The 18,206-nt window shown below is 51.7% G+C and overlaps 4 non-coding genes across 4 annotated transcripts; all 4 read right to left on the bottom strand.

Annotated features, from left to right (window-relative positions):
- Positions 1–3,414: 3,414 nt before the first annotated feature.
- On the bottom strand, positions 3,415–3,486 carry TRNAA-UGC. The gene has a single exon. It is a non-coding gene; the product is annotated as a tRNA-Ala (tRNA).
- Positions 3,487–4,761: 1,275 nt separating this feature from the next.
- On the bottom strand, positions 4,762–4,833 carry TRNAE-CUC. Its single transcript has one exon. It is a non-coding gene; the product is annotated as a tRNA-Glu (tRNA).
- Positions 4,834–8,480: 3,647 nt separating this feature from the next.
- TRNAT-CGU lies at positions 8,481–8,554 on the bottom strand. The gene has a single exon. It is a non-coding gene; the product is annotated as a tRNA-Thr (tRNA).
- A 4,575-nt stretch (positions 8,555–13,129) lies between these two features.
- Positions 13,130–13,202, bottom strand: TRNAK-CUU. The gene has a single exon. It is a non-coding gene; the product is annotated as a tRNA-Lys (tRNA).
- Between the last annotated feature and the right edge of the window lie 5,004 nt (positions 13,203–18,206).

The following is an 18,206-nucleotide window of genomic DNA, read 5'->3' as shown; positions in this document are numbered from 1 at the left end:
TCTGCAGCTCCCACTGTGGGAGGTCCACCTGAAAATGTGGGGCTGAAATAGTGCTCAGGGCAGTGATCCCCACACTGACCTGGGCCATCCTTTGGGCGAGAACCCTCAGCCTGCCGTCCCTCAGTCTCTACCCTGATTGGCTGAGCAGGGGGTTATTGACCGGGAGGAGACTCGGGTCCTTGTTGTTCTCTTTTAAGCCCAAGGAAATAAGTCAGAACCAGTCATATGTTTGATGAATTTTGCTGCTCCTCTGCATTAATTGTCTCTGAGCAGTTCATGATTCTCTCTAACATTGCATTTCTCCTCAAATACTTGCTGAATATTTATTGTGCACTGTTGTTGGTCTGGAGCTCTTCTGAGAGCACTTTATTCAGGTCATTCAGTGTCTGAAATTCAAGATCCGATGGTTAGTTTGAAAATCAGGGCTCTTGGGTCCTATTCCCGGCTCTGCCACTGGCTGGCTGATAATAATGATCCGCTCCTACCTACCTCACGTGGGTGGGGATCCATTGGAGAGTGTCACTAGGAGTAGTGCATAATTTGCGGTGTCCTATCACATTTACTCAGAGCAGATTATGACATAATAGAATAGCTGAAATAGTCTATTTGATTTGTATTTTTTTATTTTGAAAATTAAGAGCAGCAATTACTTAGCTCAGACTGAAGCATCTTATCTAATGTTTGAGATCTAAGTGTCTCCTCTTTGTGTGCGACGAGACAATTTAACACACTGTGACAAACAGGAGTTGCTTTTCTTTTGCAACAAAATATTTGTGCAAAGAACTTTCATCCCACTTGTTTTGATTTCGAGAAACAAACTGGTTTAGTCTGAAGGGGATTTTCTGACAGAAATGGTTTTAATGAAATTTCCCCACCATCTCGATTCCTGGGCTCTATCCCTTTCTCTGGGTTTTTTTTTTGTCCATTAGAACAGGAGTCAGGACTGTTGGCTTCTCTTTCTGGCTCTGCCCACCACCTTGCTGTGTAGGCCCTTGGGAAGGTCGCTTCCCTTCTTTGTACTTCAGGCGTCTCCCCATCTGTCCAATGAGAACAGGGACAGTTCTCGAACTATGGGCAGTCATTTTCGGCGGGGCCCCGGCAGGGATAACTAAAAATTTATAAGACTTTCATTTCTTAGGAACCGGTTCCCTATAAAAGTTCTCATTTAAGGGATGTGTCACAGTATGTATTTTTTGTACCAATAGCGTTACCATGCGTCCGTATTTTCCCAGGAGGAATTTTTAAATTTTTAAATTTTAAAAATTCCTCCCAGACAGTGATTTCAAGAATCAAAAAGCCTGACATGTCCAGGAAAATACGGGTGTATGTTAACCCTACCTAAAGTTCTTTTTTAAAAAGATGGGCCTGAAACTAGAAACGAGCTCCGTTTTATATGTGTGGGTCCCTGCCACTCCCTGGGGCTGTTCTAGGGTGACCAGATGTCCTGATTTTATAGGGACAGTCCCAATTTTTGGGACTTTTTCTTATATAGGATCCTAATAACCCCCACCCCCTGTCCCAATTTTTCACACTTGCTGTCTGGTCACCCTAGGGTGTGCACATGTGTGGGTCCCAGCTGCTCCCTGCCCCCCTCATTGAAGCAGGTGTGCAGGGTTACTGCCCTGGGAACTGCAGGGCACCAGTGGACAATGGGGCTGGCAGGAGGCAGGGCAGGGGCTGACTGGAGGTAGGGTCTGGCCGCAGGCAGGGCAAGGGGTGCGGGGCTGGCTGGAGACGGGGTGTGTGGGGCTGGCTGGCTTCAGGCAGGGCCGCAGGGGCATGCGGCAGGGATTGTCAGGGCTGGAGATGGGGTGTGCGGGACTGGCTGGCTTCAGGCAGGGGGGGTGCAGCAGGGGTTGGCTGGAGGACAGGGCACGGGGTGCAGGGCCGGTGGTGTAGGGCTGGTGTGGGCAGGGGAGTGTGGGGAGCTGGCTGGCTTCAGGCAGAGCCGCAGGGGGTACGACAGGGGTTGGCTGGAGACAGGGCACGGGGTGCAGGGCTGGCTGCAGGGGGTGCGGGGCTGGTGCAGGCAGGGTGTGCAGCAGGGGCTGGCTGTGAGCAGGAGGTGCAGGGCTGGCTGGAGACAGGGGCTGGCTGCGGGCAGGGCAGGGGGTGCAGGGCTGGCTGGAGATGGGCTGGCTGTGGGCAGGGGGTGTGGGGCTGGCTGGAGGCAGGGGCTGGTGCAGGCAGGGCAGGGGGTGAGGGGCTGGAGGCAGGGCAGGATGTGCCGGTACAGAGGGTCCAGCCCACCCTGTACAGTAAGTGCCCCCTCCGTCAGCACCGGGGTAGCAGCAGCAGCCCGGGGCTTGGGGGCTATTTAAATGGCCCAGGGCTCCCCTGCTTCTACCGCCACCGGCCCTTTAAATAGCTGAGGGAGCCCTGGGGAAGCGGCGGGGCTCTGGGGGCTATTTAAAGGGCCGGGTGGTAGAAGCAATGGGAACCCTGGACTTTTTAAATAGCCCCCCAGAGCCCCGCAGCCCTACCCCAGCCCCTGCTGGGAGCCAGGCCCTTTAAATTGCCCCCTGGGGAAGCCGGGCCACCCCAGTGCGGCGAACCGGCTCTTGCTGGTACACGGTACCGGGGCTTGGGCACGGGGCCCTCTTAGGGGTGGGGCCCAATTCAGGGGAATCGGGAGAATTGGCCTAAAGCTGGCCCTGTGTGGGGGTGGGGTGGGGTGTGGCAGGACTTGGTCCCATTCTGGGCACCACCAAAAATTATCCAAACCTGCCGCCCCTGTCCAGCCCAACCTACTGCTGATGCACCTCAGCCCACACCCCTGCAGGGTTTGAAGCTTCCATTGCTTAAACTCCAGGACACTGAGGGATTTCAGCTCCCCTTTCCCCAGAGGGAACCTTCACCCCACTCCCAGCCAGGTTCTTGGTCCATGGGATCACTGCAGGGGGGCTGGGTCCCACTGGGTCTTTTCTCTCTCTGTGACGGGCCAGGGTGCAATAACTGGGGCATCTGAGCACCCAGGACCTTCTGTGGGGCTGCCATTCCCCTTCCCCTTCTGTGGTCTCATCAGTCATTGACTCCAGGCCTTTTTTCTGTCCAGCGTCAGCACCATCCCAAGCAAACTGCACTCACCTCAGAAAGACAGTGTCCCCTGCTGGGTGTAAATCACTGACCTCTCTCCTCTCTGAGCGCCCCTCTGTTTCCTTGCCTCTCAGTCTGTGCAGATGGGACCTTTCCCTCCAGTGCTGGAGGATTCACCCTTCTCATCTACCCTTGTCCCAAGCAGCACAGCGGGTGGGAATCTTACATGTACTGAGGTGACTTATGAGCAGAACCCCCCCAGACCTTCCATGCAATTGGCACTTGCCCCTCACTCCGCAGGATTGAAACTCCTGCAGGGAGACTGCTGGGCCACATCCCCTCTGGGCATGAGCAAAGCAGCAGGGTGAAAAAGGAACCTGGACATGCTGGGGATTGAACCCAGGGCCTCATATGTGCAAAGCATGTGCTCTACCACTGAGCGACATCCCCAGATGCTCTGGAGTTTTACACTCAGAGCTGTCCTATTCCCAGAGCATCCAGTGGCCTAAGAGCAGCATGGGGGACACATTCCCTCTTCTGAGGGCCAAACTTGCGGTCCTGGAGGCTGCTGGTTCTTAGGGGTCACTTTGCAGCAGGGCCAGATTCGATGTGTGGGGCAGAGAGAGTGGGTGCCCTGGGCTCAGAGATGCACTCACCCCTCTCCCCTGCATTGGGTGGGGGGTGCTGCCACCTCCTGCTGGAAGATAATGGGAGGGGAGGGGCGCTGTGAGTCACTCAGCACCTGACCCTGGTGGCAGCAGTGCTGTGGGAAGCTCCAGGTGTTTCTAGGATCTGCTATTGCCACCTGCCTGTGAAGTCCAGCTTTCCCCAGCACATTCACTGCGGTGCAATTGGGTCACTGTTTCCATGGCTGAACAGCAAAGAATCACTCCCAGTTTCCCTTCTATCTGCAGCAGGATTAGCCTGTGTCAGTGATTAATGAGGTGGATCTAGTTGTAGATTGTTATTCATTTCCCACCTTGACAATTCACACAGTCCCTTTCCTGCTCAAATCCTCAGCACCTCGGTGATCCTGGTAGCTGGGGTTGGGTCCTGAGATTTTCAGGGTTCTTTTTCCCCTCCACCTGGAGTGAAACTCAGCTTTTCCCCCATCCCAGACAATCCATGAAATAACAACAGGGGCATAAAGAAAAAGGGGAGGGAACATCTCACGGCCAGGGCTGGATGTGCCCAGGGCCCCCTGCTTGTCCATTGTTTCCATGGAATTTGGCCCCCTGCTTTGCACAAGGGACAGAGAAAGATCTTGCTGTTCCTGTGTCTGTGCAAGGAAAATTGTGCGTCTGTATGAAAGAGAGGCAGGAAATGGCCCCATGATGGGACAATATCCTCAGGATTAAGACCTAAGGACTCAGGCTGAGAACTGATAGAACTGCACTTATCTGGGATTTAACAAATTGTCTTCCCTGGAGCAGGGCCAGTTCCAGTGTTTTTGCCACCCCAAGCGGAAAAATAAATAAATAAAAAAGCTGCAATCAATGGCAGCTCTACCTCTGCCGCTTTTGGTGGCAAGTTCCTTCCCTCTGAGAGGGCCAAATTGCCCCTGAAGCCTCCTCTTTCCATTGGCCACCCCAGGAACCTGCTTGCTGTGCTGGAGCCGGCCCTGCCATGGAGACACTGGGAAGATGGGGAAACAGGAAAATACAATGGATTTCTTTACATTACAAGTGAAAAATAACTGAAGGTTTTCTTGGTTTAAAGTCACTTTTCCCTGGCTGGGAATTGAACCCAGGCCTTAGCAGTGAGAGTGCTAAATCCTAACCACTAGACCACCAGGGAGGTGATGATGGTGCTATTCTTCTCACTTATACTACACTTTCTTAGGCTACTTTCTAGCTGCTTTCTGAAACTGCTCCACTGCTCCACTCCCTGAGGGGCTAGGAGCAGAGAACCCCTGTGCTCAGGGTCACAACCTGAGCCCAACCCAAGTCACTGAAACAAACTCAAATGATGCTTCCTCCAGCAGGGTCACAGAGCCACACAAAAAAACCCCATGAGGAACAATCCTCCTCTGCCTTCATTTACCCCATCGCAACCCTCTCAGCAGCCCGCTCTTGCGGGAAGGACACTGAGCTGATAGGAGCTCTGGCACAGAGACCAAGGGAGGGGTGTTGCTCCCCCTGGGTGTGAGCTGATCACATTCTGACTCCGTGTAACGGGGCTCTGAGCTTTGCCATCTTGTGAGTTCTGAGTGCTGAGCCCCCCGGACCCTTCTGCTGGGAGCATGGGGATTGCACAACAGCTGCAAGCCCTTTTCCCGTCTCCTTGTCCTCCTCGGCTTCCCCAGACCTTCCCCACAAATGGTTCTGTCAGACGCTGGAGGGATCTAAGGACCTGCAGGTTTCCCGAACCCACCTCTTAAGGCAAACAGTGATTCCCTTCTCTGACACTCCTGGGCCTGGGCTTCTTTTGAGTTTTTCCCTAGGGGACCTGATTCCCTGTGAAAATGTGTGTGGCATGTGGGGAACTCAGACTCTCCCCCACTAGATGAGTCCAATAGCACCTCCCCTTGGTGGGAGAATCCTAAATTCCACCCTCCCACCCTGGTTACTCTGACCAGCTGATGGCTGCAGCATGTTAAATCAATCCCAGCTCTCTGGTCTAGAAAGCAGCATCTAACCAGCCATGTGACAGCTCCGGTTTGCTCGCTGGAGACATAATGAACGAGGAAAGAAGGCAAATGTCAGACAGGGAACCTCAGCTCACAAATAAACACCCTCAGGCTCCTTCTACACTGCAACTGGGCAGTTGACTGACTTTAAATCTAGCTAGCTCAGTTGGTAGAGCATGATGGTCTTTCAGGGTGTGAAAAACCCCAAAATCAGTATAATTAAGCTGACCTAAGCCGTGGTTAGATAGTGCTAAATGAAAGAAAAGATTGTTCGGTCAATGTAGCTATTACAGGGATGGAAAACCCCTCCAGTCACTGTAGCAGCTGTCTACTCCACAGTGCTAGAGCAGTGTCACAGCAGCATTTTAAGTATAGCCTGCCTCACAGTGAGACCAGATCTGGCTCCAGTTTGACTCTGTGGACACTCAGGCACTAGCAACATACTAATGCCTCCATAGTTGGCAGGATTCAAAGCTGTGTGGGGAGATCCCAATGGATTTCTAGTCTATCATCTTAACCACTCAGCCACAAGTACTTAATGTACAGTTACTTCACTACACCATGATTCTGTTCTCACAGAATTGTCACTTCAAATTGCTCAGACCAGCTCCCCTAGCACACTCCTGGCTGTGCATTAGTGTAAGTGTGTCCATGGCTGAACAGCAAGAGTTCCTGCCCATTTCCCTTCCAGCTGGAGCAGGATGAGAGTGTGTTTGTGGTTAATGACATTGCTATAGGTTGTTGTTCATTCCTCACACTGACAATTCAGACAGTCTCTTTCCTATTCGAATCTTCACCATATCATTCCAACAGCCGGGGTCAGGATTCCTCTGGGCACTGAAATGTTTCAGGGGGTTGAACTCAGCCTTGCATTCCATCCCTGATGTTTCATGGACTAACACCAGCAGCATAAAGAAAGAGCTGAGCCAATATCTCACTGTCAGAGGTGAAGGTGGCCACGTCCCCTCTGTCTGACCATCACCATTGCAGAAGAGAAGGTTTCAATGGAATCGAATGCCCTGGCTCAGACAAGAGACACAGGGAGGTTTTGCTGTTCATGGATCTGTGCAAAGGAAATTGTGTCTCTGTGTGAAACTGAGGAGGGAAATGAAACGTCCACATGGTGGCCCAATGCCCTAAGGAATGTGGGTGAAGGAGTCGGGCTGGAAAATGATTTTACAGGAGTTCGTATCAATTTATTGCCCTGATTAAAATCTATGGCTAAAAGGCAGCCACTGTTGTTAGTACTTGAACCTGTGTAGGGACACCCCAGTGGGTATCAAGTCCATTGCCTTAACCAGGGATAGTCGATTATTTTATCAAGATCTAAATTTCTTGGTCAAGATATAGTCAATGTCTAGACTCCAGAGAAAATAATACACTGATGATAATAAGAAGAATTTAGAAATAATTTGCAGTCACTATCGGCATAACTATGATGATTGTCTCGTGTTTCACTCTTTATATCTGGCACCACTGCCTTGCCCTTTAGTCTTGTAGTTTACCAAGGGTAAAACTAAACATCTCTTCAGATACAAGGGAGTGTTTGTGTTCATTCCTGTGAGCTACACAGGGGTTTCATGTAGCTGCTTTCAATCCTCTGGCTCTGCCCTGATAAGTAACATTTCAGGGTGTCACTGAACTGAAGGAGGGAGATCATTTTTTGACAGATTACGCCGCCTCTTAAAGGTGTTTGTCTGGCTGGCAGCCCTGGTTCCCAGGACTCTCCTGAGGGAAGAAAGTTTCTGTGCAAAATACTAAAACTTTTAACAGAGAGGAGGGAAAGGCGATGGCCACATGATGGGGCCAGTATGTACCACAACATGGTTCTTTTATGTGGGATGACTCTGAACACTGACTGATCTCCACTCCCTTGTGTTTGAAGAGATGTTGAGTTGTACACTTAGGAACCTATAAGGCTGAAGCAATGTTATGGATGGTGACACTACGATTAAAGGGTTATTTAATGTTGTAGAAATTGTTAAAAACACTGAGCTTAAACTGGAACTGCCTGTTATTAAAGGCTGGTTTCCCCACGTCAGTTCCATAAGCTCTGCTAGAAACACCCTGGGTTCTCTCCTGCCTCGGTGGGAACTGGAGGGAATCGTCCCCTGCTGCCCTTGGCTCCAGGCTGGTTTTTCTGGGGAGGGGACGTGGAATTGATTTGTTTGCTGTTGAGAAGGGAGCCGGGCCAGTTCTCAGGGAACGAGAACTCCCAGCATCTTCCCAGCCCAGCCCAGGCTGCTGCCCTGTCCCAGCCTCTGTTCCCCTGGGGGCCCTGTGTGTTTGACTCTAGAGCAGGCCGGGAGCAGCAGCTGAGGCAGAGGACAGCCTGGGCCGGGCAGATAAGAAGGCGTTTTGCAAGCAAAAAATGTAAAATGGCAGGGGAGTATTACCTTGGACTCGACGGCATTTCTCCATTGGTCTGTCTGCTTGGGGGCAGGGACAATAACACGTCCTGCTGCATTCGTTATTTCGAAGGGCAGTTTAGGATTTTCATTCTCACACACGGTGCACAAAGCAGGACTCAACCTTTGCCGTAAACTAAACGAGCTGCCCACAGATTCTGGCAGCCACAATGAGTATTTGGGTGAGAGCTCAGACCTGGCCCTGTCCCATAGGGAGGGGGTCATCTGTGTGGGGACTGGACCACTGACCTACCCGCTCCTAACTCCCAAACTTTCAGTAACTCTCTTATCAGTGCATGTGAGTGTAATTTAAACCATAAGAAAAACCACACTGGGCTAGACCAAAGGCCCATCTAGCTCTGAATCTTGTCTTCTGACAGTAGCCAATAGCAGGTGCCCCAACAACCAGGCACCACTGGGAGTTGAACCCAGAACCTCCTGTTTACGAAACAGATGCTTTAGCCAGCTAAGCCATGGTGCCTGTGGGGAATTAAAATGCAGTGTCTGCCCTCACCTGACTCCCTGCCATCGCCACTAGGGCCTGACAAGCTTTGCTTGTGTTTGGATTCTCCAAAGCAGAGGAGCAGGTGACATTTTCCTTGCAAGCTGTGTGTGAGTGAATCTTTGGCCAGGTCTGCCCTACAAAGTTGTTTCAGCAGAATTATATTGCTGAGGTGTGTGAAAAACACACAACACTCTCTCGGTCAGTAGCTTGTGGCTGGTGCACACACTGCAATGCCACGTCTGGTGACAAAACTGCCCTGTTTTGCTGACAAAATAAAATGACTTCGATGAGAGGCCTAGAGCTTTTTGCAGCAAACTTAAAGTAACAGAGTAAATGCTGCTGTTCATTATACCACCATAACTGGCCTTCCCCAGTATCCCACAATGCCTGCCATGAACTCGCCTGCCCTGCATTCCTGCTACAGAGGCTGGGCCACTCCCCTTTCATCGCTCTGGGAAGTTCTGACAGCTGAGCCTGCTGCTCTGCTCCAGCAGCCAGGAGCAAATCACTGCCGTGGATGCTGCTCTCTCCCGCCCTGCGAACACAGAGCAGGGTGGTGGGAACTTCCTTACATGGGGGGGGGCACTGGCATCTGAATGTGACACCCCCATGACACCCCTTCCCTCGAGGAGGCTCTTACCTTCTAAACAGGGATGGCTGGTCTCTAGTAAAATCAGGAAAAGGGAAGGAGAAAACTCAAAAGAGGTTCCTCCTGGCACTCACGTGCCTGAACCCGAATACTCCCTCAGTCCTCAAAGAGAGACCTGGAGAAGGAGACTTGCTGAAGCAAAGCCACAGGGGTCTCTGAGGTTTCCCTGGCCCCTCGCCTCTGTCCTGCCTGGCTGATGTCAGCATCTCTCTGTGAGGTCACCACCTCCCCACCACCTTTGACCAATAATCTGAGGTCCTGTAAAAGGCCTTTGTGATGTCACTGCCACACCCCTCTCTTGCTGTGCTAATGTCCTGCCCCTGGCCAGGCACTGTGGAGGTTTGAGCTACTCTCTGTGGATCACCCCACTCAAGGAGCATTTGTTCTAGGCAGCAAGCCGGCTGGACAGGAAAACATCAGATGCTGCTCCCAATGCTACACTCAGTTTTTCAGAAATTAGTCAACTTTATGGCCAGAAGAGACCACTAGAGCATCTTATTTGACCCCCTGCATATCACAGGCCTCCTGTATGACACAATAGCTACTTTTGGGGCAAACACATTCCAGAAAGGCGTCTAGTCTTCATTAAATGATATCAAGAGATGGAGAATCCACCACTTTCCCTGGAAGACATTTTTCTCCAGCCCTCAGAACATTTGGTGGCTCTTTGCTATTGAACGAGCTCAACCTGTTTAGCTTATCAAAAGAAGATTGAAAGGTGATTTCACTGAAGTGTTGAAGGGCCTTAATGGAGAGAAAATATTGGGTATGAAAGGGCTCTTTAATCGAGCAGAGAAAGGCATAACAAGACCCAATGGCTGGAAGGTGAAAAGAGACAAATTCATATTACAACTAAGGCACAAATATTCAACAGCGAGGATGATTCACGACAGAAACAAGCTCCCAAGGAAAGTGGTGGATTCTAATTCTAATTCCTTATGAATATTCTGTGTGTTTGTGTCTGCAGGGGAGGAACATGCTATATGCGCAGAGGACTTTATTCCTCCAGCCTGCAAGGACAGAGGGGATGTCAAGGAGTTGCTCCTTCAATCCCCCCCACAGAAAGGCCCTTCTTAGGAAAGGCAAAATCCTGGAGAGAAAGAATAACACTGAACAAGACTCCAGAAAGACAGATTTTTATACTCACAGTGAGAAGTTTTTCACCTGACCAGGAACTTGAACCCTGGACCCTCAGATTAAAAGTTTGATGCTCTGCCAACTGAGCTAGCCAGGCTCACATGTGAAAAGTACAAGTTGGTGCAGAGGTGAAGCTAGTCAAGAAAAAGCGAGATGGCCACAATAGGGGAAACCTGCTGCTCTCTCTCTCTTCCCAGCACTGGCCTGGCTGGGTATTAGTGCTGGTTAAAAAGACGGGAAAATATCGGCATCTACCAGCCATTCATAGCTGTACAAGACTCAGGCACAATACAGAGGTGCCCATCTGTAAGTGCCAAATGGTTGGATTGGCTAATGCAGCCTGTAGATGTCCAGAGCACTCTGGGATATAGAGCCAAGTGTCCATCACCATCATTATTTCAAAGGGATAATGATAATGGTAGCAAGGTTCACAACTGACTCAGCAGTTGCATACAAAGGTGCATGTTTGGCAGTTACGTTGGCTCAGGTTGGCCACCCCGGTCTAGATGTAGAAGTTACAACATTTAAACTTGAAAGAGGGGCCAATTTCCCCATCATTTCCCACCTTTACATCCAAACACGATGAAGGTAGCAGATAGAGCCAGAGCAGGTTGTCTATGGGACCAAGTATATGCAGAGTATCTTCGACAGAGGTTTGTTCAACCTGTTCTTAAAAACCTCTGAGGACAGAGACACCACAGACACCTTTGGGAGCCTATTCCAGAGCTTAACTGCACTCAGAGTTTGACATTGGTGAAATACGAGGCTGAGAAAAGCAACACTGGCTGTCAGAGAACAATAGCTCTCCCTGGTGCTTTAAGCAGTAGGTTCTGTTGTTTTAACAGCCATGTCCTGGGTTCAATTCCCCTTAAAAACCGGAAGTTTTTCAATGAAAATCTCCATTCATTTCGCATTTGAAATTGAAAGGAAAAGAGGGCTTTTTGTCCTTATCAACAAGACAAAGAATGGCTTTTTTCTCAGTAAATATTTTTAAAAGGCGCTGACTCGACCTGAAGATCTCATTTCATTTGTATTTACAATGGAATGATTCTCTCTAGGATAGACAGAAATTCTTCAGCTAGACTCGGATTCCACGGGAATACGAGAAGCGATTGTGTCTAACACCTGCTTTTTTTTGGACAACAGTGATGTCCAAGTTTTCCATGGACATTTCCCTTCCAGCACCTCAGGACCCATCCAACAATACAAGAGACTGAAATGCACAGAAAGTTTCTCACCATAGGATTCACTGACCAGGCCAGGGGAAAAGTTTTGCCATTTGAAGATGTTTGAATTCCCTCCAACTTCTCTCATACAAATGCTAAATAGTTGGTGGTGTAATGTTACAGGAGAGGTTGAAATTAGGCTATGTCATCAGATAGAAGACAGTGATGGTGTCAGGCGTGGGATGTGAATGGAGCCTAGAGCAACAAATGACTGTTAGGGGGCTTATTCCTTCACCCTCTCACTTCCCTGGTCCTTCTCGCATGAACAGAGAGCAGCAATACCTGAAGTCCAAAGGCGCAAACAATTTGATGTTTATTGGGGTGAACGTCCAGCAAGCATGATTCCAGTTTCCTTCCTTAGTGTCCCCCTTCCCAGCTCTGACACCACAGAGCCTTGCCTGTGTCCCTGTTTCTGTTCCCATCCCCGTTCCCATTTCCCCCTGTAGCAAAACGTGATCCCAATTCCCCCATCCCCAGTCCCTGTTCCCATTTCCCACCTCCCCCATGCCTTCCTGATTGACTGCAGACTATATAGTAAAACCTGAGTTCTGCTTAGCTGTTCCTTAACCAATCATTTTACTGAAATGTAACTAACCAATCCTAATATACTGTAACGTGATTATCTAACCAATTATATTCCACCACCTTCAGTGGTTTACACCCAACAAAATTAATTATACAGCAGACAGAAACAATCACAGAACCAGACAGAGACCATGCAAATAAACATACAAAACAATACAGAAGGGAGGATTTCACAACTACATCTATACAGACATAAGGGTTTTCCAGCTGTGTCTATTGATAAGTGAGTTCTTGCCAGACAGGATGCTACCAAACTAAGTTTCCCTTTCTCTGGAGGGGATGGAATATCAGGACAGGATTGTATTCCTAACAGCCCAATAGCACCTTATTTCAATGTGACTAGTTGGGAATGTGAGGATGTGACCATACACTTCTCACCGTATGGCTGCCTTTGCTGCTTAGCCGAAGAACCAGGCCTCAGACTGTCACAGTAAGAGAAGGCCATTACATAGACAGACAATGATTTTTTATTCTTTCTTTTATATCTTTATAACTAGCTAAGTGATAAAAATACACCTAAATTCTTAAAGTACAGGCCTTTGCAGACTGGCCTGAATATCTGTATCCTAACAGTCCTCGAGGTCAGGCAACCTCTGGGTAAGGGTGGGGACTCAGATCCTTCCGCTGGCCAATTCCACCAGGGTCGTTTATAAACCAGGGAAGTTCCCCACAATAGCCAGACCAGATGCCCCCTGTACACTTGCCCTCTGTTGTCATTGCTTCTCTCTCTCTCTTCCCCCCATCTCTGCTGCCCCCCTCTGGGCTTTCTCAGCACCTGGCCCCACAGCACTTCCTGGCAGCCAGAGACTGCACTTTCTACACCTGCAGATGTGGCCTCTCTCCTGATTGCTAAGGAAAGGAACCTTTCCAGGAAATGGCCACAGCTTCTGGGAATCCGCATGTGGCTGTGAACAGAGTTTGGCTCCTGGCACACAAGGCAATTTAAAAGCTGAGTGCCCAGACAGGGGCTTGAACCCTGGACCCTCAGATTAAGAGCCTGATGCTCTACCGACTGAGCTACCTGGGCTTGTTGGAAAACATATTCATTGCTCACCACAAGAGTGAGCAGGCAGGCAAAAGAGAGGCAAAAAAAGTCCCTCCTCTTTTTCTGCACAGCCACTGCCTGTCAGCAGGATTCCTCCTCCTCCTCAGGGAGACTAAATCTCCGCACCTAGACAGCCGCTCTGTCCGCTGCACCCCAATCCCCCATGCCTGAGCCTCCCTGCCAAAGCCCTGCACCTGGCTCCAGAGAATTAAGTCTCACGTGTCGCTGGGAACTCGGATTCTTGTGCCCAGAGAGTCTCAGCCCCACTCAGCAGATGACCTGAGAAACACAGTGTCCGGCTTTTCCAAAGAAGAGCTTAGACCCCCCTCATCATGTGGCCTAAAGGATAAGGCATCTCCCAGTGGATCAGATGATTCAGGATTTGAGTCCTCTCATGGTTGTGCTCACTTTGTGCTGCAAGTCCTGCTCCCTTCAGGTCTGGAGCCTCTTCTTGGCCGCTCAGGCCAATGCTCTGGCTTCAGCTAGAGCCCCAGGAAAGAGTTGTGGGGTGGGCGTCACAAAGGCTGGGGCATGAGTCCCAGGTGCTTCCAGTCTCGGCTTTGCCATTCCTGATTTGCCAAAAAAATGGGCAGCTCCACTTCCAAAGTGAGCACCTTGAGTGGGAACGTTCAGACGCCCCATCAGGGGGCCTGGCCCTGCTTTCCTACCTTCTTCTGATGTTGGCCACAGAGCATCAGCAGCCGCCCTGCATGCTGGCCTGAGGGTGGCCTTCAGTGGGTGTTCGGCACGGCAGGAGCAGCCTGGCCAGGTGTCTTTGTGGCTGTCTGCTGGCCACGCATAGGCATGGTCCTGCCCTCCTCTTGCCCCACCTTCCATTGCTCTGTGGCTTTTGAACCTTCCCTTGGAGCTGTCAGCACCAGCCGCCTCTTCTCCAGGTGCCCAGAGGAGGAGAGGTGCTGGGCTCCCGCCTGGGACTCTTCCTCCATCCTGCCCAGCCCTGACTATGAAGTCTGGCCCTGGCCCTCCTTCCTTCAAGCGCCAGGTGGGCAAGAGGAAAAGCACAGAGGCAAGTGCCAAACTTGCGAGCAGCAGGTGAAGCCCTGAGAATCCCAACCCTCAGGTGTCAGTAGCCAGTTCTAGAGCCCTAACCCACTGCAGCTGTCCCACCCCGAGCCTGAGGCACCCAACAGGATGGGAAAAACTTGTTCTTGTACAACAGGACAGAGAAGTTGAGCACTGTTTGCTCCAGGGCTTTACCACAAGCCAACACAAGATCCCACTGAATTCAGATTGCAGGATTCAAAGTCCTGAGTGCTGCTCATTACACCATGGGACCAGCTCATGTTGCCTTCTCTGCACATTTGTGACTCTCTTGGGGCTGGCTTGTGTTAAGGCCTGTTGGCCCCTTACTGAAACTTAGTGGGGGGGTATTGGTTGGCTAGTTCCCAGTCCCAGTAGAAGGGGGAAGGGCCAATGGGAAATCAGGACCCTGAGACTGACAGTCCCCAGGGGCAATGGGGAGAGGCCAAAGCTCCAAGTTAGCCGCACTGACAGGCCAGGCAGTGTAATGAGGGAGTCACCAGGCCAGGGGATCCCATCCTCCGTGGGATCTGGAGCTGCCTGGGTCAGAGTGGGGCAGAGCTAAGGAGAGAGCAGGAGCCCGAGAAGAGCCCGGGAACAGAGCTGTGCAGGTGTAGTGCCAGAAACTGCTCCCTGTAGGACTTTGCTACCTGCAGCAGTTACTGAGACCTGAGGTTGTTCTTATTTGCTGACTTGTCCTAATTGGCTAAAACCTGACAGTGGTGGGGGATGGAAGCATAAAGGCTTCATCCTCCAAACGACCCTGCCTGGTGTCCATCTGTATCTATTACCTCTTAACACCGGATTGTAAAAAATAGAGTGAGGTCATTTAAACATCATTTATTTTGCAGCTTCATTCACTGTGCTAACAATGTAGCATCCTGACACTGATACTTCTGCCCATGTGCCCTGTGAGTTGGATTCATTTTAGTGGGACGCGGAACGTGTGAACGATAATTTAAACTCTGCAAAGAATCCTGTGGCACCTTATAGACTAACGGACGTTTTGCAGCATGAGCTTTCGTGGGTGAATACCCATTTCTTCTTGCATCCGAAGAAGTGGGTATTCACCCACGAAAGCTCATGCTGCAAAACGTCCGTTAGTCTATAAGGTGCCACAGGATTCTTTGCTGCTTTTACAGATCCAGACTAACATGGCTACCCCTCTGATAATTTAAACTCTTAATTTCCTTAGGGTTTCCCTTCAATATATTTCTGTGCTGGTATGATTTCTGACCATTGCACGTCTATTGTATTTATTACAATAGCACAAGTAAGTCACACAAGTGACATAGTCTAGGGCAGGAGTCAGCAACCTTTCTGAAGTGGGGTGCCGAGTCTTCATTTATTCACTCTAATTTAAGGTTTTGCGTGCCAGTCATACATTTTAACATTTTTAGAAGGTCTCTTTCTATAAGTCTATAATATATAACTAAACTATTGTTGTATGTAAAGTAAATAAGGTTTTTAAAATGTTTAAGAAGCTTAATTTAAAATTAAAGTAAAATACAGAGTCCTCCAGACTGGTGGCCAGGACCTGGGCAGTGTGAGTGCCACTGAAAATCAGCTCACATGCCACCTTCGGCACGCGTGCCATAGATTGCCTACCCCTGGTCTAGGGGCTTGGCTACATTGGAAGTTAGAGCTCATTAAAGCAGCCCCGGGTGCCCTAACTCCTGAGGTGTCCACACTGGCAAGGCACATGGAGCACCTGGGCTCTGGAGCTGGTGCGCTCCTGGTAATCCACCTCCATGAGAAGCATAAAGCTCGCTGTGCCTTGGCTGAAACGCCCAGGCATCAGGATGGATGACGTGTTGTGTTACTGCACTGTGTTTGGCCTCAGGAAATGTCCCATAATCCCCTGAAGTCAAGTGCCCACTCTGGTCATTGTTTTGAAATCGGCTGCAGGCATGCGGATATCCCCTTTCAAAGCTCCGTTTCTGACAGCCGGCTGCTTATCTGCTCCGGGACAAAGCAACCATTAGTGTGGAATGCTGCTGTTGTGAGTGTGTATGGGAGTGGTGGGGTCTGCTGCTGTCTAAACACACAAGACAGCATGCTGACACACTCTCAGCCCCCCAAACACACTGTCGCTCCCCCCATGTACACACAACACACTCCCTGTCACAATCCATCCCCGCCCCCCATTTGAAAAGCACATTGCAGCCACTTGCACACTGAGATAGCTACCACAGTGCAATGCCAGAGCTGCTAATGTGGCCACTCCAGTGCGCTTGCAGCTGTCAGTGTGAACACACGGCAGCGGTTTCCCTGCTGTGGTTTAACTCCCAGTGCTCTACATCTGCAAGTGTAGCCAAGCCCTAAATTTGCCAGACCAACCGAATTCAGTAACTGCCCTCCACCACCATGTGCAGTGAGTAGGGGCACAGTGAAGCACACACCACACTTGCTGGCTCAGCCTTGTACATGGTGGGGTGGCCACCTCCCCGTGGATGAGACCTGGTCCCACCATCTACATGGAGCTCCAGTCTGCCCTGCTTAGGGTGACCAGACGTCCCGATTTTATCGGGACTGTCCCGATATTTGCTTGTTTGTCCCGCGTCCCAACCAATGTTAGGTCGGAACACTGGACAAACAAGCAAAGGCTCCGGAGCCCGAAGGGCTTGCGCCCTCCCCTGCCCCGACTCCGCCCCCTCCTTCCCCCATTGGATCCTTCCCCAAATCCTCGCCCCCATCCCCGCCCCCTCACTGCCCCATTGTCTCCCTCCCCAAATCCCCGCCTCTTTCCAAGCATGCCATGCCCAGGAGACTCAGGGGAGTGCGGGGCCGGGGTGAGTGTGAGTCTGGCCTGGCCCCGAGCAGGCAGGACTCGGGCGCGGTACCTGGAGGGAGAGTAGGGGGGCGGCCCGTGGGGCCAGGCAGCGGCTGTTCTCCCCACCTGGGCAGGGGACTCGGGAGCAGCCGCTGCTGCAGCTCCCACTGCTGCGGGGGGAGGAAGTGGCCAATCACGTGGCGCTCGGCGGCTGCGGCTTTGGTGCCCGGTCCCGAACCCCCCGAGCCCGGGCCTGCTGCGGGGCAGCACGCACACTGCGCTCAGCCCCTGGCCAGTCGCGTCTGGGCTGGCTGCCCGGCTGGTGCAATCCCGTGGCGGAGGCATCGGCAGCCCAGTCCCGTTCGTTCCCCTGCAGGACCCGAGCGGGATGCGGGGGGCTGGGGCCTGCTGCCCCCACTCCGAGGCCGCCCGCGGGATTGCACCAGCTGGGCAGCCAGCCCAGACGCGAGTGGCCAGGGACTGGGTATGCGCAGCGTGCGCGCTGGGTCCCCGCAGCAGGCCCGGGCTCGGTGGGGTTCGTGGGCGCCAGAGCCGCAGCTGCTGAGCTTGGCCAGCGGCCACTTCCTCCCCCCGCGGCAGTGGGAGCTGCAGCAATGGCTGCTCCCGAGTCCTGCTGCCCAGGTGGGGAGAACAGCCGCTGCCTGGCCCCGCAGGCCACCCCGTACTCTCCCTCCAGGTACCGCGCCCGAGTCCTGCCTGCTCGGGGCCAGGCCAGACTCACACTCACCCCGGCCCCGCACTCCCCTGAGTCTCCTGGGCATGGCATGCTTGGAAAGAGGTGGGGATTTGGGGAGGGAGACAATGGGGCAGTGAGGGGGCGGGGATGGGGGCGAGGATTTGGGGAAGGATCCAATGGGGGAAGGAGGGGGCGGAGTCGGGGCAGGGGAGGGCGCAAGCCCTTCGGGCTCCAGAGCCTTTGCTTGTTTGTCCAGTGTCCCGACCTAACATTGGTTGGGACGCGGGACAAACAAGCAAATATCGGGACAGTCCCGATAAAATCGGGACGTCTGGTCACCCTAAGCAGGGCAGACTGGAGCTCCATGTAGATGGTGGGACCAGGTCTCATCCACGGGGAGGTGGCCACCCCACCATGTACAAGGCTGAGCCAGCAAGTGTGGTGTGTGCTTCACTGTGCCCCTACTCACTGCACA

This window comes from Mauremys mutica, unplaced genomic scaffold (assembly GCF_020497125.1).
Source record: "Mauremys mutica isolate MM-2020 ecotype Southern unplaced genomic scaffold, ASM2049712v1 Super-Scaffold_100089, whole genome shotgun sequence".
Taxonomy (NCBI): domain Eukaryota; kingdom Metazoa; phylum Chordata; order Testudines; family Geoemydidae; genus Mauremys; species Mauremys mutica.
This window is presented reverse-complemented; position numbering and strand designations above follow the sequence as displayed.